The 24136-nt window shown below is 42.1% G+C and overlaps 1 protein-coding gene and 1 pseudogene across 1 annotated transcript in view; both read right to left on the reverse strand.

Moving 5' to 3' along the window:
* SOX4 (SRY-box transcription factor 4) overlaps positions 1 to 24136 on the reverse strand; it is a 127097-nt gene that overhangs the window by 97552 nt on the left and 5409 nt on the right. The window lies entirely within an intron of this gene.
* LOC118452202 lies at positions 17693 to 17855 on the reverse strand (annotated as a pseudogene).

Consider the following 24136-nt stretch of genomic DNA (forward strand, 5'->3'; position numbering starts at 1 on the left):
CCTGCCTGTCTGCCTGCCCCCGGCAGATTTCCTTTTCTGTCCCTCAGGCCCAATGCCCAGCTTCTGCCCTTCCTCCCGCCGGGAGCAGCAACATCACTGCAGAGCCTGAACTAACAGCAGATTTATTAGGCTGGCCTCTGCTCTGCTCCAGATCCCACTTTTAACGTGAGTGTGCCTCATTAGCGTGCACACGTGGCCAGCTGAGAACCAAAGGAAACGCTGAAACCCCTCAGCCCTGCCATTAACAGGCATTTTAAAATTTTTCTTTAAGTATAGACATGAGGAGGAGAGTAAGGCATTCTAGCTGCACCTAAAGAAATCAGTGGCAAAATTTGCCAGCTCTAATCTATGCAGCACAGAGGCCTGTTATCTGCTGCAAAATGCAAGAGAAAACAAACAGCCCCCAGCAGAAACTCTGTGAGGAAACCCTCCAGTCAAATCTGTCATGAGAAATACAGCAAGAAAAGGTTTTGCCCAGATGAGGGGAAGGACAGAAGTGTAGAAAACAGAGGTTACACTTCCTTATTTGGGAATGATTCACTGTGGTTTTTCAAAAAAATGTGGTGTGTCAGCCACTGGCAGAGGAAAATGGTAAGTTATACTATTTTCAGCTATCGATCTAAACCTTTGTTTAGTTTGGCTTCTTCCCCATTCAGTTACTCCTTAACCTCCTGTCCTCAGCAGCGCTACTCCCTTCTCCGTTACTGCGAGACAGCAAGGCACTTAAAGCAGAAGACATCCTTGGGGGGGCAGGGCTGGTCATGCATTATGGCTCAGAAACAAGTCCATTTAAAAGATACCCAAAGCTCAGGTTGAGTCCTACCTGCTGGCTGCACTTGAGGAATCTCTCTGATAGCGTTAGGCTGCCTGTATGTGTTTCTCATAAGGGCCGCAGGGCGATGCCATATTTACTGTAGCTGAATTCTGAATACTGATTCCACTTAAGCTATCGCTACACGTCCCAGAAATTAACACCTCTGAATTCTCCCATTCACAAGCTTGGCAAGCATATTTTTTTGAAAATATCACCGCTTGTACCACACGTGCAAAACTTGCTGTCCGTGGAAATTACAGCCAATTTCAGCCTCAAGGCTAAACAAACCAACCTCTTTGGAGGAAAATAAAAGGGAAAAACTCCGCATAGGAAGTGTTACAGAAAATCACCATTCTCTTGTGCTCTTCCCTGTCACACACACTCTCCTCTGGCTTTAACCATGTGCTTAGATTTTGATGACACAAAAGGGAAGAATTCCTCGTGCTTCTTCTTGCATGTCAGTAGCATTACCAACATCACTGTCTCATCACTGTCTATAATTCTGTCTTGCTGATGACACCAGATGCCAGTTTTGTACAAGCATTCAATTAGTATTTCATATATCATGAAGCCCTTAGGTTATTTTTTAATGCAATACACACACACATTCTCTATAAATTATTTTATCTGCTTTTATGGTTGTTTTGGAGCTATCTATATCTCACAAGAAAAAAAACAGTGCTGCAATTAAGCCATGTGTAAACACAGTGAAACCCACAAAAGGACTTTAACTTTGGAAATGCTTTTATTACCACATTCAGCTCCTGGTGTTCGGCTTTTCCTGTGGAGCCCTTCTCCTCTCCAAGTTACATACCCTGCTTCAGGCCTTGGCTTTGAAGACGCGCCTCCAACCCTCTGGGAGTAAACCTAAAACTCTCAGAGTAATGGGTACCTGGGGGTGACTACACCTCCGCTGTTCCTACAGGAACCTGCTTTGAGAGTTTTGGTGATATTGAAGAGACAGTTCTGTTCTGCGCAGCAGGTTTAGCCCTTCCAGTTACAGACCACCACCTCAAGCAGGGGTCTCACTTCCCCAGCCTAATACTCTAACCTCCTGGTCCTGGTGCTGAGCAAACTTCTGAAGAGTTGTAGACCTTCAAACGGTGAGTCCTTTCCTGCTGGTGTGACTCCCTGTGCTGGCTCACTGCGGAAGCAAAGGAAGGTACCAAGGTAATAGCCTCTCTGGAGGCACTAAGCCTTTAGACTGGTTTAACATTACCCATAAAGCGTACCCTCGACCCTTTGCAGACTTACTCCTTTTCCTCCAGCCAAAGTCTCTGGCCCAGAAGCTTTCTACACAGCCCAGCCCCGAGCTGCGAAGTTAGCTAATCAGACATGGGCAGTGCTGGCACAGGAGGGGTTTTATGCTTGTTTTTCCCTGAGTGTAATTCTACATTTTGAATCAGGGAATACATTTATTCTTCATACTGAGGCAGAAGAAAAAACAGTTAATAAAAGGAAGGATAGACCTTTCTTCCTTTTTTGTTTGTTTGTTTGTTTTTAATAACCAGTGGATGAGAGACTTATTTAGACAGATGTTTACCACTCTCAGTACCTGTGACCCTTCTCTTCTTTGGTTATTCACTTCATCCACTCAGCTCAGTGTCTAGATCTCAGTTTGGAGGCTTTGCACATGGCCCATTTTCTCCAGTCTCTTCTTGATCTGTTGCTTGCTCCTTTTCTTTAATCTAAGCTTCTCCCGTGTCATTCTTGCTAGGACTGGTTTCCTCAGCTGCTTCTGCAGAGTGCTCTGGTGGCACCCGGGAGACACAACACCATCCACCCACAGTGACAAAGACATGGAGGGGCCTCCACCTCTCCATCAACAGATTGTACCTCAGGAGCGTTCTGTCCCCTGTGGGACCTTGATGAAGGCTCCACATAACTGGCATTCCAGACAGCTGGCATCTGAGACTGCCTCCCACGGAGCCTGCTGTGAGTCAGCTTTGTGTGGCGAAGGCTGGAAACGGCACAAGGCCTGTACTAACACAGCCATGCAGCGTGCACAGGACTGCAGTTGCAGATAGGAAACTTGCAATAGCCACATCTACCTACCCGTCTGAAAAAAATCTCAACTGTTTCTAGTTTGGCAGTATTTTTCAGGCAGAAATAGGATCTCTTTGTGAGGGAAAAGCTGTCAAAAGAATACACACAGGCTGGATTCCAAGGATGGGTAAAACAAGATAGCTTTCACAAGACCAGGAACTATAATTCTCCAAGCTGGAGGTGATCCTGCCTTCAGAACATGCCTCATGTTGTCTTTGGGAAGGAAGCCACGATGCTGATGGATGTGCATCAAGCTATCATTGAAAAGCAGGGGGTGGGGGGAACAACCTGATCACCAGTTGGATGAGGAGAAGGATGTCTTAAACATCAGAAAGGATAGGGTGAAAAACACCACTTATAGCACTACCACTACTGTGGACCACAACCTCGAGCCACCAAAGCTGAGCCGGGCACATCCTTTACCTCCTTCACCTATCCTTTACCACAAACACATCTTGAATAAATGAAGGATGTGGTTGAACTCTCTGAAGTCACTACTATGGCTGCATCCACAACAGGGGGAACAGGGAATACAGCTGTTCATCAGACAGATTGCTACACCTGTGATGGAGCAGGGGCTGTTGCATGGGAAAAAGGATGCCAGCCAGAAAGGTAAGACACTGGAGGGCTGATGATACAGAGCTGGTGCAATCAGCACTAGGGTGTATAAATAATCCATGATGATCAGCAATACCTGAGAGTCTGACAGAAAAAATCATAATGGTTATTAATAATTGAGGCCATTCTCAGAGTGCCCTGGAGCACTACGTGTATTCCCTCAAGGACCGTGACAAAGTGTGGCACTGATCCTGTCCTGCACATCTAAGGCAGTGACCAGCCGATAATCTGCAGGAGACCGGCACTGGCGCCGGGGTTATCAAGTCAAGTCCCAAAGATAAGGCGGCCGACTGGCCCTGCAGCAGCCAAGAGGCTGCCGCTCGCTGCGGTGTGTTTGCCTTTCTGCCTGTCTCCTGCTTCTCCCCTGCGCCCGCCACTGCCTCGGCACACAAGCATGGCTGAAGGGTGGCAGGCGGGATGTGGTGGGTGCAGTGTGCATGCCGCACGGGCGAGGGACCGGGGAGCGCCAGCGCCGCTGCCAAGCATCAGGGTCACCCCATGCAGCCTGCAGCGTGGGTGCTGCGGCCCCGGGTGCTGCCGGGGGGCCTCAGAAGCTCCTCGAATGGACATATGTGGGGCAACAAGCAGGGGGCAACTGGCATGGTGTGGCTAAAAGGGGCAGGGTGGCCATGCACACACATTTCCCATAGCCATGTGTCTTTGCTTGGCTCAGTTTGGGGAGAGCCCCCTGTCTCTTCATTTGCTCAGCCAGCCTCCCTGCCCAGCCCAGCCCAGCTCTCTAAATGTGCTTGTTCCACAAACGCTCACTGACGTCTTGCAGCGGGAAGGGCACATCCCAGCCGGTCACAACTAACAGGTAGCTTATTACACAAAGTAAGGTCTGAAGTCCAGGCTCAGCTGAAATCTGAGGGCAACTCACATCTTTATCTTACACCCAAACTAAGTTTTCCTCTTTTCTGCCACCCTTTATTGATTTTTCTCTGGTTTTGCTGCTTTATGTTGTATTTTAAAGTACATTTTTTACAGGACAGAGACAGTGCTTTTTCAGCACAAAGGGCCGTTGTTATTTCAACAACCAGTTTTTCCCCGTGTGCCCCAAGACCCTCTCGCAGCACTGTCATTATCACAACTGCAGCAGCATCTTGGGACCCATGCACAGACAATGTATACTAACAGATTTAATGGTCTTAACTACCAAAAAGACAAAGGTTTCCCCACCTCCCCACCTTTTTTTACTGCTTGTTCCATTTGCTATCCAAATGTCAGTGCTCATTGTCTGCAAAATGACTGTTGCATCGATGGTTATGGCGTGGCGTATTTCCTTTGAGTGACAGTGCCTGCACAATGACTTTTCTCCAACACACTCAGCAGTCAGCATTAAATATTCTTGGCATGTAGCCTGAATAACAACACACATACTGAGACCTGCCAGCATTGGAAAGTCCCTAAGTCCCAGGAGCTAAGATTAATTGCCAGCTATTCTTAAAATTTTCTCACCACTCCACCCAGTTTCTTGGGTCTTCCCACCCACTACAATCTTACAACTGCCTTTGTGGAGTTTCATAAAACTTCCCAAGATGGTTTCAGATGAGTGGAGAGCACTTAAGCTCCCCCTTGAATTGACTGACTTCACATGCCCAACAGTGCTTTCCTTCACTTTACAGAGGGAGGCTCGACCAGGTTCAGCTTTGCCTCTCTTTATTACCACTCATGAGTCTTCCCAAATTAGTTTGTCTCTGAAGCAGGGGGATGGAAAATATGACGACTAAGAAAAAGACAGCGGAAAGCACTCCTGTGACCTACTTAACCCCTCTTTTAAACCAGGGTATGAAGGCAAGTCCTATGAGATGCTGAGCATCATTACCTTCCATTAAGTATAGATGAGCTGAGGGCACTTGTACTAAAGACTACAGCCTCAGTACTCCTCACTGCTAAGCCCAAGTTTATGTTAGTGGTAGAAAAACACAGAAGGAATAATAATATCACCTATTTCTTAGCACAGATCACCCTTTTGCTCTTGTAACATTGCTCTCTGAACAACAAAGAGGTTTCACAATCATGAACCACAATCCCCTTTTCACCAAGGACTCCTAGGATGAGAAACAGGGGAAACAACCACACGGGAAATGAGAAAGCCCCTCTTCTGGCATTTCCAACTGAAAGGAAAGCAGGAGGTATGAAAAACCTTCACATACTTTTCACTTTGGCTTTCCACCCATAGCGGTTAGGATCAGCTTTGAAGAACCACCAAAGTTTTTGATCAAAGTTTTCTGGATAAGACAACTTGGCCCATTAATGTAGAATGGCATTTTTTTTAAATGAAAGGTGTGGGTTTTCCTTAAACAGATGCCTGTAAAGGCATCTAACTCCTGAAGGCTTGAGCATCCTGGTTTAACCAGTTTTAGTCAGTGAGTCAGTTCTCTGATAGAGCTTACTAAGAAAAATGCAGCTCATTTGCTCTTTCTCTCACAAGTTTCTCTCCACTGCTTCCTAGCTCACCTGCTATTATATTTAGGACTGATCTGAGTTAAGAACTCTAACAGAGGCTTTATATTAATCACCAAAAGAGACTGTTATGTTGCCCATTTCTATTTTGGACCTTTGGCTCCAACACTGAATGAGCAATGCCAGACTTTTGTTTTTCTGTTAGCACTTTTTTCCATAGGTGCCTAAGAAACACTTGCAAAACATTTCGAGTAGCTGCCCATGCAAAACATATTCCCTAGCTGCTCTGTGGGTATAATTTCAACTGCCTGACTACAATGCTTGCAACTGCATTTGTATCGGTACATAACTTGAGCATCTACACCTGAAAAAAACTTTTTCAAAATTGAACAAGCAACCAGACATCATGAGGCTAACCACCAAGCAACTTTCCAGCACAGTTTCCATAATGGCCTGTGCATGCAAGCAGATGTAGTTATCTGATTGAAATACAGTGGTTTTTAAAAATGACTGCTCACAGGTGAAGAGACAGAGTCGCCAAAACTCTCATTCAGTCTTAGTTTATACTAGGTGGTGTTTTGAATACACTGTCAAAAGTACCAGATCTACTTTCATCCTCCAACACTTTAAGTTAAAGGATTATTAATCACACTTATCTAAAAGGATGCCCAGTCACAAGATATTGTTTCAGCATAAATATTGAAGCAACTGGGTGTTGATTAACATATTTCTTTTAAGGTTCAGTCATTAAGGTTACATTAGGGAAACAGATTTCTTCTTGCGCTCTTCATGAATATGATGGAAAACTACCTATGGAGCTTCTCTGTAAAGTAGCTGTAAGAGTTATATACAAAACAGTCATGGCTTGAAAGGCAATCAGGTTGAAACACAGTAGCAAAAAAAAAAAAAATTGCCAAAAGCCAGCAGTGAAAATTTTAGAAACAAATCGCCTCAAATATTAGTGAACTAAAGAAGAAGTCATGGTACTACACTGATTCAAACTACTGGGCACATTTTGGAAGTGGAACATATTTTTGTATTAAACTGATCAAACTGATGATGTATTGCCAGGACTAAAAACTATCATTTTGTGGCGACTGCTCCCATTAGCTACCTGCTGGTCAGCACGACTTGCGTTTCAACAGCTTCTGACGTTGTGGAAGTGCCATCTTCGCTTGCTGCAGCCATTTTAGTTGTAAGAGGCCTATTCTCTCACGTCTCCCACCCACTTCAAGATTTCGAGGAAGCAGCAGCACCTTTTTCAATCACAAGCACCCTCTGGGCAGAGGTTAGAAACTTGGGACACAGGAAGCTTCCAGCACACCCCTTCCCTATCCTCACACACGCACACGCTATATACCAACAGCCAGTAATAGGCGCCATACATTTAAACTCATTTTTTCGCAATTACCTAAGGCAGAAATTCCCCCGTTGCTGCCTCGCTCCTCCTCAAGCTGGTGGAGAGAGCCGCCCAGCCCAGCAGCTCGCCCGGGAGGGGGGTGGATGGGGGTGCTGCGTCGCGGGCCACTGGCAGGCAGGGCCCCAAAGGGTGGTGGGCATCTCGGGCACGGCTCCAAGGTACCTGCCCCTTGCTCACGCTGCAGCACTGCAATTTGCAGCATCTCTACAGCTCTCTGTCATCTTGCCAACTGAGGCAAGATTGTTGAAAGCTATTAGAGGAAAAAAAAAATCACCTAAAAAGTCTCCCAAATATATTTCCGTATTAGTATAAGCAATCAATTTTTAAATGTAATATTCTTAAACTAAGCCAATTAACCTATCACTCCTTCTATAGTGGCATTTTCCTGGGAGAGGTCTCTCTCTGGGGAAGACCTGAGCAGGTTTGATGGAGCGGACTTGCTTTCTAGGAAGGACTCTTCCAAACATCCGGCCCTCCAAAAGCAGGAAAGACTTGCTCGGAGCCAGGGCATCATGGACTCACATACCATTGCCATGTCATGGCAGGTTCTGCTAGAGAAATGGCTATTATGTGCATTGATGCATTTCAATGTAGTCTTTGAAACATAAAAGGACAAAAATGTTCTTTTTGCGGTTTTCAGTTTAGTGGCCCTTACTGTCCTTTTAATAATCACAACACAGACGTTTTCAGACCCATAGATAGAGTGCATAAACAGTGTCACAAAGTGTGCACCACTACCTTCTCTTGAAATAGCGCTGTTACTGTAAGGAGACTTGATGATCATTTCTGCAACAGAAGATGGACACAATCTTCCTTACAGAAGGATCCAAATCTAAAGCAACCCACTACCCATAACTCTAAGAGTAGGTGAACGTAAGGGACAAAAGATTTTTGCTCATATTAAATAAAAAATAAGGAATGTTACAATTACAAGCAAGGTCACCTTCTCCCTGTTCAAGTTCTTTGTAAGTAATACAACATGACAAGAAAGTATGAGACCTTAGAGTCACTTATCCTCTGGCTCTGTTTTTCTCTAATTAATTAAATGGGTGAAAAGCAGGAGCTCAGGGCCCATAGATCAGCATCAGCACAAGGCATTTCGTAACTGCTCTACGAGACCAACTCCAGAAGCCCATCACAGGATACTTCTTAAAGAGGCCCTCTGATGTAGCCCCTTATAGGAAAAACCTGCTGGATGCCCCAAATTACTCAGTTACACCACATTAAATTATATCAGTTGTTTGCTGCCAGCATATTCTCCATGCAGCCCAATGGCTTTGTAACCAAAGCTGCTGGAAACCTGTTTAATTGCTCAATTGTTTGGTTGGTTTTTTTTTTTTTAAAAAACTGCTTAGGCAATGGGTGGAATACTGTCATTTGTTAGAAAAAGTACAGAGGATTTATTAAAATAGAAGAAGAGGAAAAAAAACCAACAGAAAAACACAAATCAGAAAATCAATGCTGTTACATTAAGGTTTTTACTAGGTTTCTTTCAGCTACATTTGCTTTCATGTTCTTGACCAAAGAGCTCTCGGGTAAGGAAATGTTCATAAGTTGCTTCCTGAACAAGTCTCCTCAATTACTTTGCTGCCTCTGCAATTCAAACACTTACAGAATTCTTTCTAAGGGCAGCAGCAGCATTAGCAGAGCGACTGGGGTGGTCTTGTTACTTTAAACCTCTTTGAAAATTCACAGCCTGCAATCATCTCACATGCCAGTGTCCACTCTGGCTTGGAGGCAGAGGAAAAAAAAACTTTGGAGAGGCCCATTAAATAAACCCTGTTTTCACAACAGTAAAATCCCTAATAGTTTTGATTCACTGAAGCAGTGCTCCCAAACAACTCCCTTTGTTTTCCATCACTTTTATAACAGTCTCAAACTAAAAAGCCAGCACAGAATACCTGTCTGTGTGTGTGTACACACATATAAATTACCTCAACAGACTGATTTTTTAGGACTTCTTGTCAGCGATGGAGCAATTTTTTTTTATTTTTTGTGTTTCGAGAAAATTTCTTTGACTCCAAAAATAGATTTGAATCTCTGCTCCTCCACACTTAACAGCACTCCTTTGTTAGCATTTCTATATTACTCTGAAGACATACATGGCTTAATGAAAAACACAGACAATAAGGGCCTTCAATTGTGTTGCTGCAGTTCCATTATCAGGCAGACACTCCTTCCGTATTTATTCCAGTTGAGAGGGGGAAAAAATAATCTCTAGTTCCTCTTCACTGGTAACACCAAAGATATTTTTAATACAAAAAAAAGGAAGTTTAGGGCCAAAAGAAAAAATTATTTAAAATGGATGGGCACTGAACACAATGCATTCCATTCAGCTTCTGTTCTCATGCTTACCAATCTCCAGCTGAAACATTAAACACTTAACCCACAAGATGCGAAGGGATTTTGAAAGACCTCTCTTCAGGGATGGAAATAATTATCTCCCAAGCTTTAAGTTCCAAGGGCTTAGAAGTGGGACTGTACAAAGAACTAATTAAATTAGAAATGGCACCAGAACGTGGTCTCCTGAAAAGGTGAATTTGTGGGCTGCAGTGCATTGCTAGGAAAGAACATGCACGGCTTGTGCAAAAATAAAAGAGTGACAGTGCAAAGTGATAGATTTGTGTTCTCAACCCTCAAAACCACCAGTCTTGGAAATGCGCTTGCTGGAGATATAGAAGAAAAATGCTAGTATGAGAAAGCCTGATTTTATGGGTTCAGGCAATCCTGAAGGAATACAGAGGAAACCCCAGGAGCCAGCCCTCCCCAAAAGGTTATACAAAGCAGCTGGACAACAGGGGATCTAGAAAACCTTGCTTTGCTGGGTTACAGCTGGCTCTTCTGAATCTCTTTTTCCCACTCTCCGGGGCCCATCTGGTAGATTAGCACTAATAAGACATTCAGATAGCTGGGAAAACATTGTTACAAAATTAAAAAGTACATTTTAAATGTAAGGAAAGGGGAAAAAAAAGGAATAAATATAGATGTTCAGTGGAATGCTTTTTACACCCTCTTCCAACAGCAGATAGTACTCAGTAAAAATTACAATGTAAAAGACCAGCAACCACTTCTTTTGTATCCTTATGTGTGTGCAACATATGTGCTTTAACGAAGCACCTATGTAATTAAGTAAGAAGTGAATAAATTTAATTTTATTTCACAAAATGGGCCGGATCCTTAGCTGAGACAGCACAGGATCATTTCCACAGGGTTCGGTATCTCTCTCTCTCTGCCATGTTCTTCAGATTCACTGCTTTTGTTAAGCTTGACAGGCAGGAAGAAAGAAGCTTCCACTTCTCTTATCAGCACAATTAATCACAGCACTGCTTAAGTCAATGAAAGCTAACTAAAAACGGGTCAGGAACTGCTGGCCATATACTCACTGCAGATCAGTCAGCTATCCTTGGTAAATATCTAATAGGAGGAAGCAAGGAAGGAAATGGAAATTGGAAAGGGACTCAAGACTCCTGTGGACTTCCATGATAAATTACAGAGGGGCACTGCTTAACCAACTTTTCATAGAAAGTGTTCTGACATTTGTGCACAATCAGACTTTTAACTATAAGCCATGTCAAAATCTACAGCATTTAAGTAGAAAAGCAATGTCAAATTTGCTTGAAAATTCTGGGGGAAAAAACATTGCAGATCGTTACACATCTGTGCAGTGAACTATATGTTTGTGTGATATTTATGCAAGATTTCTAGTTAAAAATAAAGACAGAATAAGAGAAAGAGCATGTTTGTGCTGGAGACAAAAGCATTTCAAGTATGAATCTGCAGGGAGCTAGAGGTTAGAAGAAAAGGAGTGTCAGCATCAATCAATTTACTTTCCAGTTAGGTGAAGTCCCAAAGTCAAATTTAACTAGAAGTCAATAAATTTCACTTCCATCGAAACAGTACGGGCCACAGCAGTTGTGTAAAATCGCACACTGGGCACACAACCGTAACAGATGCAAATAGCAATTTGCTATCAGCTGGAGAGTAGCCATGACTTACAGCCCAAAACATGCAAAACAATTTTATCTTCAAGGTTTCACAGAAAGGCATAGTCTAGCAGGAAAAGCAACTAATAAGAACAGGGAGCTGAAGTTGTGCAGTCTTATATATATATCCCTTTGCAGCAAGGGTCCATTTTTTCCTCTACAGCAAAGCTTTGCCACAGATCAAATGGGAACAACACTATTGAAATAAATGGTGCTCATCACAGGAACTGGATTTGTTCTCTGTACTGTACCAAAAAAGCCCACCGCCTGAAGACTAACTGCTGTCTGTCATTCATCTGTATGCACCTGCTTTCTCACCAATTTACAGTGAATGACATTCACACAGTTATTTACCTCATTATCGAAAGAGACTTCCAGAACCTCATCATCAAACGTTTGCAGGAAGTGAATAAGTAAAATCGTTTGACTGAACCAGACTGCCAGCTCTCCACCCAGTCAAGGTCAAATAGCTGTGGGGCTGTGTGTGGCACAGTGGCTGTGTCTTCTTTTCATCTGTGCTTTGGTGAAAACATTTTCCCTTGCTGGGAAAAAGCCCAGAAACAACATAGTCTGTCCCTATTACCTGATATGATGTTAAAAAAATTAAGTAAATGCAGGTATGTACAAAGGACGGGCGCAAGATCCTGGACATGCAACAAGGTTTTGACAAGGTACCACTAATAGTTCATGATGAGACAAAATTATAACTCTGACCTTTTAGCTGAAACGAAAGGCAAAAGAATCTTTAGGGCAGTGCAACCACTGACTCCTCTGAAAATGAGAAGCACTGATTATTATCCTAGCCTAGGGGGGAAACTGCAATTCAAAAATTGCTTGTTCTTGTCACAGTAAATCTTGAATGCTTTTAATGAAAGTTTCTCTCCTTCATGAAGTATTTCTTGCTAAAAAACAGGACAGCACATTAATACAGGGCTTTAGATATCCTTAAAGTCAGGTTTAATTGGGGCAATTCCCTCCAGTGAATCGAAAGATGACATTCGTCTTCACTGCCTGGTTGGAATGCTAAACTGAAAGCAGGGCTGAAATGTCAAGGTAAAATAATGCTAATAATTATTCTGAATGTTACATTCCCCTTGACCTTGGAATTTAAGAGGCTGAGATGAAGGCCTTTCGTCGAAAGTCAGGAAGTCATCTGGAGACTTCATTGACATTTATGATTAATGCTATCTGGCAACGTTAGGGGAGGAGATACAAAATACACTATTAGTTCCCAGCACAAGGGTAATTTCATCTTATATTGTTGTGGGATCTGCAGATAAAGAGTACAAAACAACACATTATCTGTAATATGACTGCTAATGTTTTTAGATAAGAACATGAACAAGCTTAATGCAATAACCAGTCTCTACAAAATAAAATTCATAATGCTGCCACGAAAGGGAAGAAAATATTCTCCCTTTCATACAAGTAATGATTTCTTGTAAGACACAAAAAATAGGGCACAAAGGCCCCAATCCAATTGCTTCACTATTATGTCTTGTTATCACAGATTTTCCACTTCATTTGCAACTTAACACTAGAGTGATAACTCTGTGGGGTGAAGTTTTTATGTATTAGTGTCCTGAAGCGACTCTTACAGCCTTTAGTTGCACCTTACACGTGTCAGAAAATGCCTCCCCCACTGATGGCAAATGAAAGCCCTAAGTAAGTCTTTTATGGTCAATGTCAGGGGAGACTCAGCACATTCAGCTTCCATAAAAAACAGTGGAAGGGGACAACGCTCCTCTCTGGATCCGATCATACTCCAGGCAAATGAAACACTGCAACTGTAGACAAAAGGAAGAACGAAGGCAAGGATGTGTTAACATCTTTGCTGGCATCTGCAGCGTTCACCCTTGCCACAAGTTCAGTTTCCTCAGGTTTCAAGAAGGCGATAATTTACTGACACCCCAGGCTTGACAAGTTGCTCTCTTAAAAAATCTTTTGTGAAATGTGGCCATTTTAAGTTTATACAATAAGCTCATTTGCAGATAGAACCCTATTGAAGATGCTGGCAAAAAAAGGTCTCAGAAGAACACTCCCTAACAGTGACGTGCAATAACGAAAGTACATCTCATTCTCTGTCCTGCTTCAATGGTGGACTTTAACTATTATGCTTGGAAATAAACTCCGAGAGGGAAAGTAAGGCAACACAGGTATTCATAGTGAAAATGCATTTTTCTTAAGCTAGTTTCGTACTAAAATAAGTTGAAGCAGTGGAGATACTTCACTTTGGAGCCTGCCTACTGGGCATGTAAAAACCATCACATTTTCTCCAGCTATGTTTTTAATTGTGGTCCATACAAATCTTAAATAGGTATTTGCATAATGAACTCCTACAGCTCATAAAGCCCATTATAGACTATTGAATAAATGGCAGACCTTTTAAAGATGGTCCAAATAATGATTCCAGTCCCTAGATGGAGTGTTTATAGACTTTAGCTTATTAAATGTTCCATGTGAGTATCCTAAGCCACATCTGAAAAATCCCATTAATAAATTTTATTAGAAGGAGTTTGTAATTATTCCAGCATATTGAGGAGTTTTCCATCTGATGTATCCTCTCTGTGTTAGACATCTTTATGAACGTCTTTTGCGAAATGCTTTTCTCTCTCAAAATTTAATATTCAACTCGTGAATTTTTTATTAAATGCAAACAGGATGAGACCACAGAAATGGTAAGTGTGCTTCCATTTGTGAAAACTGAAATCATATTTTGACTTATGAGTTCAGTAAATATTGTACAGACGTTCCAAAAAGAATAGTAATACATTGCCTAAATAAAGCAGGCCAGATTTTTTAAAATGAGGGAAAACATACAGAGTGCTATATGACTGTTCAATTTTAATATTCAGTTACTGTTACACATATGTACACAAAGCAACTATCTGCATATGCCAATACAGCGGTAGACACTAAACCAGCCATCTGTATATTCTATATCCTATTTACATAAGAAATATAGTAATTGCCCATTTATTCTCTAGGAATATTTGCATGGTTTTCCACATTCTTTTCTAAAAAAAATCCAGCATAAGTTCAGCATATAACAGGATGAGTGGTTTAGCATGTACAGGCCACAGCTTATAAATTAAAATTTGCATTGAAATATCAATGCTGTCAGGATTTCTCCAATGGAGGACTGATCTCTCCAAGGACAAGTACTTCTCCAGTCATGGAGACACTCAAGAACTCGGCATAAGCTACAGAGCTACCATGTGCTCCCCTGTCCACCAGCACGGGCAGCCGGAGGGTTTGGAGTACAGAAGAGGCCAACTGCACCTTCACACTCCATTCTCCAGGAAACTGAACGAGGTCACAGGGGGATGAACGGATGAGATTAACTGGAGCTGCCCAGAATGTGCTGCAAAAGTCATTAAGCATAGAAAAGAAGTTGGCTGGCAAAACACATGAACTCCTGAGTTGAAACGGTCCACCTGGCCCAGGCTGTTGGACATGAGAGATTCCTTGGAAGCTGCTGCCAGACTGTTTTCTGGCCTCTCTCAGTTGGAAAATGGCCAAAGCAAGGCTTTACAAAGGATGGCTCTGCCCATAAGGTACTAAAAGCCACAGACGTGCACATTTTTTCCCTGTGACAGTTCTTGCAGCAGCAGGGACCACCACTGAGAAGGGAGCATCGATCTCTCCTCCAGCCAGGTAGCATTTTAAACACACTAGTGTGCCACAAGCAGCCAACACACCACAGCTTGGAAACACTGGGAGTTTCAACCAAGACTGAAAGGCAGGTGTCTGAGCCAATAACCAGTGCACTAAATCAATCCTTGCCCTGGTTGGAAATGCTCTCAGGAGCTGAGTGGGAAGCTGGGTGAGGAAGGAAGTGCAGGTTTAGAGACAAGTGCTCAGCCAAGGCTCCGGAACCTGCCTTCCGCAATTACTGCTGGAAGCAGGAAGCAGTGGCTAACAAACCCCATCATCTCTAATTCAGATGTCTTGCAATATACACGGGCATCTTACATGTAAAAAGTTGCAATACAGAGAGAACCGTCTTGTAGCTACAGACTTTTATCAAGCATCTGCAAGTATATTTTGACACAAAGTGAACATGGGCTTAATCTGTGGTTTTGTACAAAAAAATGTTAGTGAAGGGATGTGACTGTGATGCAGGGATGGGAGAGGTAGATGAGAGTATGAGGTTAAGGTCCCCTTATTCATGTGGGGCAAATACACTGGCTCTGTACTGGGACCAGTTTGGAGGGGGTGAGGTTACGTGACAGAAGAGAGTGAGGGACACCTCAAGAACGTGCAATAAAGGCAGGAGTCCCTGCGCCAGTCACCCCATGTGGTACCTGTGGCTGCTGCCATCTATGGATGCTATGGGTACATTTGGCCACTGCTGGCTGCAGTAACTGAAGAAATTAAGATTGAGGACTCCCGCCTTGAATTTACAAAGGTAGGTTTCAACAACTCCCTGAGTAATTTCTTCACAGGGCGCAAAGCAGAGGCAGGAGGAGGGGGGAAAAAAAGCATTGCTACAGCGCTCCAGAGCACAGCAAAAGCTGAGCATCACCTTCTCCACAGATGATGATGGTTTTTCCACAGCAGCAATATTTTGCTGCATGTGAAGAAATAGTTCATGGATTTAGCTGAGTTCCTTTGGTTGGGGGACAATCTAGGTAAAATGAGAACTATAACAACATTTGGTATAATCACTCCACTGAGAAATTTTTAAGCACCAACATTACTGCTGAAGGCGTCATTCAGAAATTTCTTTCACTGATGAATGTTACTGAGTTTCCAAATAGCACACTGGGCCACACTATTGTAAGAAACTAATGTACTTCTTTCATGGAGGCTAAAACCACCTCATATCCTCAGCAAAAGTCAGTGAGACGCCCTGGAAGTGGAGCTGGAATTTTCTGCTCACAGTCCTGTGCTCTAATACAGGGCATATCTACAGCCAGGAACACAACCTTTGGGACCCACGGTTAAACACCTGCAAATTCGATACTGACACCAGTCTGAAGATAAGTGAGGAGACACCCAGTGTTGAAAAGTACCTGCAGTTAGTCAGCCACATCTTGCTTTAACACCTCTGGCTAAAACAGAAAATAGCATTTATACACAAAAAGTCAGGATTACAGAAACAGAAGTTTCTTCAGTGCAACCAGTGCCAGAGCATGCAGACAAGTAAAAACCCCAAAATATCATTTAATAAAAAAATATCAATGCCAACAAAGGTATTAAACTCTAAAGAAATGTAGGTTGGGGTTTCTGAAGGATGCTGCATGCTTCTACGAGTTCCCTGAACCATATCTATCCTGGAGGCAAAAACCTGAAACCATTAAAAATATATATGAAAACGAAAACAATGCCTGGAGGGCTTCCCAAACACCCATGCCCTCCACAGTGCCCTCATTGCATCTCCTCAACTGACAAAACCTGAATCTTCACCAGTTCTCCTGGGAACTTCCAAGTTCTTCTCTGCTTAGGCTCTGACGTGGGTTGCAATGCCCTAGATGTCAATGAGGCTTACCCATGTTGGGCTGACAGGGTTCAGTATTTCTGTTTCTTCCCTCTGTTCTTCTAACAAAGAGCAAGTACCACGGTATTGTCTGTCTGAATTGTAAGAACAGGACAAAACTTCAAAGAAAAAGAGTTTTAGAGCTATAAATGGTCTCTCTACACAACTCTTCTACCTATTCCCCATGAAAAGAGTTCAGGAGGTTCAGGCTCCTCAGACCTTTCAGTAAGGTTTTTACATGAGGAAATAGCTTTTTAGCAACTCCTTTGCCCTGATCTGAAAGACATTTTAAATTCTTTATAGTCCTTCTGCTTTCCAGTAAAAACAAAACAAGCTGTTTAACTTCATTGCAGCCTGACAGTTAATAGCTCCTGTATTGTCTCTTAATCACACTGAGGTGTCTGTTGAAGGATGGATCATTGTTTTAACTTCCTGCTAGCTTTTTTCTTACACAGCCTGCCATTAAACTAAATTAACTGTATTCATATTGTAACCATAATTTCCAACTTTTTAAAGAGACATGACAGGGGTCTTTAAAATTGTAAGTGGCTCGCAAAGAAGGTGAATGAAAGAAGGGTTATTCTATGCCTTTCAAAAAAAGAACTAGGGGAGCATCAATGCAAAAGGCAGATCAGAGTTTGAAAGCCAAGAGAAGGGGATGCTTCTTCACACAGTGTATCGAGAAGGTTGCTGCACCCTCCTTGCTGCAGAATGTTAAAATTTACCTGGCTCAGAAACAACAGGAAAATGAATGGAAAAGAATTTGCACAAAGACCCGCTTTGGCTCAGAAAGTCCTTGAACCACGAGTCACGGGAGGCTGGGAAAATATTGTTGTGAAATATTGCTGCATATGTGCCTTGCTTATACACTTTTCTCTCAGCGCTCACGAGTGCTCCCCTCTCCCATCACCCAGGCCTATTCCCTGGGGCCCCGCATTGTTGGTCCAGGCATAGAGCAAGCTCCACATCCACCTCCCACTTCCCACACTCATTTAACATCATGTCCTCATACTGAAGATATGTGTGGCATAAAACTGACAAGAATGGGTACTATGCTTGATTTTAGCTAAAAGGCCAAGAAAGGATGTGGAGACAAGACAGCAAGCTAGTGTAAGCCAGCATGGCAGCTCCTACCGTCTCATTATGGTGCTATTCCATGCCCTGTCTGCATCTCCGTGGAGAAAAGCAAGGACTTCACAACACAAACAAGCCACCATTCTATACTGACATCATTACCAGAGTGAGATATGAATGAATGGAAGAAATATGTGCCTTCATTTTTTCCCCCCACATTTAAAAATGTGTAAGATTGTATTTTATTTTTTGATAATTCCTTCCTTGATTTGCTAAATTTTGTTTCCACCCTATCTACTAACCTATTTTGCTTCTTTTCCTTATTTTTCCTTAGTTTTACAACACCACAACACACCCTCCCATTCCCTCAATGAACCTCTCTTGATTGTTATCAACAGAGCTCTTCCAGAGCTCCTTCAGTCTTAGACTCTCCTCAGATCAAAATATGGATGTATTGGGCCCTTTGACATCTGCATGAGATTTGTATCGTATCAACCTGATTTTATAACCAAGAAGTTTTCACCGGAGAAAAATAAGTGCCTCATCCAAAGTCTGTGATATTTGTGGAGGAAAAGAAAAGCAGGCCTTAAACTGCTTGTCCTATGCTCTATCTGTAACACATTGCTGCATCCTTCAAACTGGAACCTACAGAAAAACCTTCCATTATTTTTAGTCTGAAGGCAGTTTCCATCATCGCCTTTCCTTACTGAATGATGGTAAATCCAGCCATTCCACGTTTAAGTGAAGAGGCTCAACCAACACATCACATCCTTTTTGGAAAAATTATTTTAAAACCCTATAATTTTGAGTAACTGCTTGGTGAAATATTATACATGTGTGCTAACACCATGGGTCAAAGCAATAAAACGCAGGCACTCTTTCATTTGTATACTCACAAATGCTCCTACACTCTAGGCTGAAACAAATGGTCAGCAAAGATGGGATGCAAGAGAGATCTGAGGTGTCTTTACTATGTACCAACGATGTGAGCCACAGCCAGTTGAACCTGCAACATCCATAACACTGTAATCCATCTTTTGGAAATGGTATCATTCAGCTCCATGCCCTGTGAAACCTGTGATGCAAAAAAGTCCCAATAACATTAATTCACTTCATCTTTTTTGTACCAGAGAGTACAAATGGCACCCGCTTTGTACCAGATTTGCCAGTAAATATCCCCTTGACATTCCTTTTTTGAGATTCTTCTCTACTAGACTGAGTAGGAACAACATGCAGATGGTGGTTACCTCTGGATAAATCCTGATAGGTACCAGATATCTCCAGTCACTGTGCCATTTTCATTAAGTAAGAAAAGACAAACATCCCATTTAAAAGAAAACTAATAACTTTTGAGAAAAAGGGAAGGGCTCGATGAGATGATACCATACTATAAGCTTTTGTTGTGGGCAAACAGAATCCTGTAGTTCAAAGTAATTATCTCATCAAGTTCCACCTCATTAGGATTGAAACTAGACATCATAATGAACAGTGGACTAATAATTAACCAATGAGAACTTGGTTTTAGTCCAGCTTGCTATCTTTTTTGTAATATATTTGTTGGTTGCAGCTCATCACCCCCAACTTCACCGGACGAGATGACACACCTCTTCATTTTCTATTCATCATAAGCCTATGGGTGAATTAGTAAATTAGATTAAATTTCCTTTCCCAGTGCCAGAGGGGCACTGGGAAATTTGCATGAACTCCCTTCCCAGGACACAGCACATGGAGAAAAGGGAGAAGCAGGAATTGTCAGAGCAAGTTCAGTTTTGCCCCCTGGACCTTCTGCATTTTTGTGGAGGAGGGCAGAATGTATCAACACACCCTCTCTTCCCGTCCAAAAAGATAGTGCTGTGATGATAAGTGGGAGATCACTTCATAAATTAAAGGTGGCTACAAAATATTTTGGGACATTAAGTACTGTCTGCAGCAGGACAACTCTGTTGTAGATGGGAAAAGGCAGAGTAGAGATTAGAGAGTCATTAGTCACGCTATCACTCAGAGGATTAAATTTTAATACTTTCTTTTCCTTACTGTCCTCCCCACTGTGATTTTTTTTTTTACCCCTGCACCTGTCCTCTAGGTATTAGATAACCTGAACATGAAAGAGAAGAACCTTTTTGACAGCAAAGCTGAAATCCTCCTGTTTTGTCATGCATTCAAATGGGAATCAGACTAACTGAATCCTGACCTACTTATCAGACTGAAACCCCTGCTGGGAACTATCAATAAAAAGGCGCACTGGGAGGTCATTCAGACTGGTCATGGTTATCATGGGCAATGTGAAAGAGAGGGTAGCCATCCTAACAAAAATTCATTTTTACATAGTCTTGCTTCTTAAGTATTTACCTATGCAAATTGGATTAACTTTTCATCGCGGTTTTTCTTTAAAATAATCTTCCAGGTCAACTTCCAGTGACAATAAATAAGTCTGCTTTGTTAATCAGTCTACAGCACTTAATGGACCACTTAACAGAAAGTGTTTCTCCAACGGTGGCCAAGGGTCTTCATTGGCAGTAAACGCAAACCAGCTGAAGGTCTGCACAGTATCCTACCGTGTTTGCCATATTTCTTAGAGTACACAAAATGATTACAGGTTTTTGTAAAAATTATTTTTACAAAATTATCTTTAGCCCACGTAAGGCAAAGTAAAAGAATCTCAGGAGAGCTTTCCCCGGAAACCTTTCTGAAGCAAAAGATAAAAACCTCGCAGCTTCAGTCCAGCGCAGATGCAAAGGGCAGCAAAGGAGGCGGCTCCGCACTTGCTCCTCAGCGTGCACGTTTCTGCCTAGCCTTTTCCCACAGTAGGCACAGGGAAGGAGCTTTCAACTTCAGCGCCTAACGAAGGGCTGAGCCCCTGGCCTGGTTCTGCCTTTTTAAAATGAGCCCCAACTGAGAAGTCTCTGTCCTACATTACATTTTTGGCAATTTCTTCAGGGTGAGGCAAGTTGTTTCTCTCCGCAGGCCTCTAATCCCTCCCTGTGCTGACTTAATATGAAGTATAAACACTTCACCAGAGAGGCCCATGATGAGTTGCATGTGAAGGTCATGCTACCTTCTGCCATCCTTTCTCTCTCCCTGTTTTCCTATGAGTCTATGTATCCTTTGAAATCTGAGGTCATCTCTGTGGTGGTGCCAACTATTATTACAAATGCAAACCATTTTAAACGTGTGTCTGCACACACACCTATGTATTTTTTACATATATATATATATATGTGTGTGTATATATATATATGCATATTCTGAAAACAAAACATAAATTAAAACTACAGTCTCTTCATTTTAACAAAGAGCCAGATTCAGGCAGTTGAACACACTGAGGGATCAAAAGAAAAAAAGAAAGGAATAAATCTCTCTCCACTTTTGAAATCTAGCCCAAGGGCAGCAATCACTGAGTTAAATTCTCTGGTCTGTGTTACGTAGAAGGTCAAACTGCATGGCTATAATGGTCCCTCTTGGCCTTAAATACCTATGAAAAAATATGGCACAGCTTTGCCTTTGCAGCGGATGCAGATAGTAGGACATTTGCTTTACCCCTCATGTTGGGAACCTGTGCCTGAAATCTGCCAGAGCAACAGATATTTTATTAGTAATTTCAGATTAAAAATATTAAGCACAGCAGGCAAGAAATCCACAGAATTATTCAGTGTTGTTTTTAAAGCCCTTGTCTATGATCTCATCGTTGCTACTAAAGCTCATGCTGTTTCCATGGCGTTTCTGATTAACCAGTGACCCAGCTTCTAAACTGTTTAATTTTTTATTAATATAAATTGAAATATATTTGTGATTTATACCCTTTTCACCCATTTGTGCTAGCTAGAGCTTATTTAGAAGACGTATCCTTCAGTTTATTAGCTGAGGGCACTGTACATGTCTATAAGGCAAGATAGAGCTTCCACGGCAAGAAACCCATTCTTCGTCCAACACAGGCAATGATGTCCTACATATCCTAACTTCTCTGCGTCCCACGATACACATCTCACGTCAGCAAAACGGGCTTAGCTGAAAATGTCCCAATAGCATCTAATGATATTTATTTAATTATTTAATTAAAATGGGTATTTTATATTCTGTTCACAGGGCTGTGGGATCTAGAAACAAGGAAGATTTTGACAGAAAATCCAAATCCAGCATATTTTCTTCCAACAGTGCCCTGGTGGCATACAACAGCACTGCTGACTTGTGATTTGGCAACGTGATTTCTTGATTTTGAGTGATTTTAAATACGCATTACATAAAGATTTATCAGCATTTTATCAAAGGTTTATAATTTTGCATCTAATTTTAAACGTCCTCCTCCACTGCGCTCTGCCTCAGAGGCACGAGCATACCACATAAAGGTAAAACTAGTTAAACAGCAAGAGAAAATACCACAAGACCATATATAAACCACAAATATAAAAGATTTTTGTGCTCAAGGGAAAAGGAGAGAAGTGGAAGTGAAAAGACCCACGCAGGGGCCAATATTTAGTTTAAAACATTTCTGCCTTTCCTTTGGATTTTTAGAAGTGGGAAACAATATCAAAGCAGGTGGGCACGGGCTGTGTTACTTGAGCAACACAATTTAACTGCTGTCACCCTTTCAAGTAATAAGTTGCAGCACAAGGTAATGGAAGACATGCCAGTAGTGTAGTATCATCTTGAAAGAGATGCTCAAATGTATTTTTTGCCTGGATCTTGGAAGGTCACATATGAGTGGCTATTAACATATTCACTCTCAAGTCAAAATTCTTTCAGGGAGAGGATACAGTGCTTTGAGCATCTAATAACGACACCTTTGCACGAGCTTTACTTTTTGGTTACATGTATATTGTCTTCTCACTGTTCTTTGTGAAAAAAGCTGATGATCAGGGCAGATCTTGAAGTGATTTAACACTTCATCTAGCAGTATTGCCAACTCCTGGCATTCAAACATCATGAGTCAGTCTCTCTAAAATCGTAAGATTTTATTAAATGTAAAAGGTAATTACGTTGTGGTTTTGTATTTTTTTTGTTAATTCACTTTAAAACAAAGGAAAGAACTCTTATGTAGAGACTTCGGCAGTGTTTCCAAGTATTTCTTGGCAACCACAAGGCAAAGAAATGCGCTTCAAGAAAATGCAAGCCAAGATCCTCATACATTTAGGTGATAGGTACTGGGACTTGGTGAAAAAGATTCTGAAGTCATCCAAGCTTGCAAGGAAATATGATGCAGTTACAGAAGGGAATAACTACAAAACTCAGCTCCTCTAATACCCCTTGTCTAGCAAAGAATTAGATTTCTTCTCCTCTTATCCCAGTTAAGCAACCCCCCCCACCTCATCCCACAGGTTATGGCATGTCTGCCCCCATACAAACACCCACAGTGCTGAGATTCAAGCAAATGGAGATGTCCCTGATCTGCTGTTCAGAAAGCTCACTCACCTTGTTAAAAAAAATATAAATTTGTAAACATTTCTGGGAATTGGGGAAAAACCACAGGGGCCCAAAACCTAAACCAAACAGAACTGCAGTGGCAATGCCAGCCCAAGCTTCCCTGTCCACCCTGAAGTACTACAGCCTTTTTATGGAGCACAAAATTATCAGCGTTGTAAACACAGGTATGCTAAAACAGCCACTTAGACTGAACAGAGCAAGTAAAGAGCCTGTTGGTCTTGCAGCTGATGGGCCCCGATGGCCAAAGGTGAGGACAATACAGTACATTAAAAATGACCGCTAGGCACCAGGCTAATCAATGACACTTTTAAACTGCTTATTGAGGATACCATAGCAGCCTTCTCAAATGGAAAGTGCAGCCCATTGGTGCACAGAGAGCATCTCCCTTTTTTCTGTAAAATTTTTTTTAAAAGACTTACTGAATTTTCTGAAGAACTTTTGCTGAAATGCTCCATTTTTTCTACTTCTATTTATTTTAACCAAGTTTCGGTAGTTGAAAAGACTGGATAAAAAGAAAAAAATAACTCCTAACAGGTAGGAGCACGTATAGATTAGAGTTTTTGGTTTTTTAATTGTGGTGGGTGAGCCTGATTGAGTTAGAGGTCAGTGAACAGGCTGTTCTCAGGCTGATACTGTTTTATTGTTTTGGTTTTGTTTAGAAAACTGCACAGTGCAGGCGGGACTTTCCCCCCTCATGGATTTATTCCCCAGTCCTCCAACAGTAACTGGTTGATGGTGCACAATTTTTCAACATCTCTGGCAGATGCTATGCCTGTGAGCAGGACTGACTCGCTGGTCCTCCCAGGCACAAGGAGGGAAGGTGTGCAAATTCATTCTGAAGACTCTAATATCATTGGCCTGTTAAGAATAATTTT

The sequence above is a fragment of the Egretta garzetta genome, unplaced genomic scaffold (genome assembly GCF_000687185.1).
Source record: "Egretta garzetta isolate BGI_Z169 unplaced genomic scaffold, ASM68718v1 scaffold14, whole genome shotgun sequence".
Lineage (NCBI taxonomy): Eukaryota > Metazoa > Chordata > Aves > Pelecaniformes > Ardeidae > Egretta > Egretta garzetta.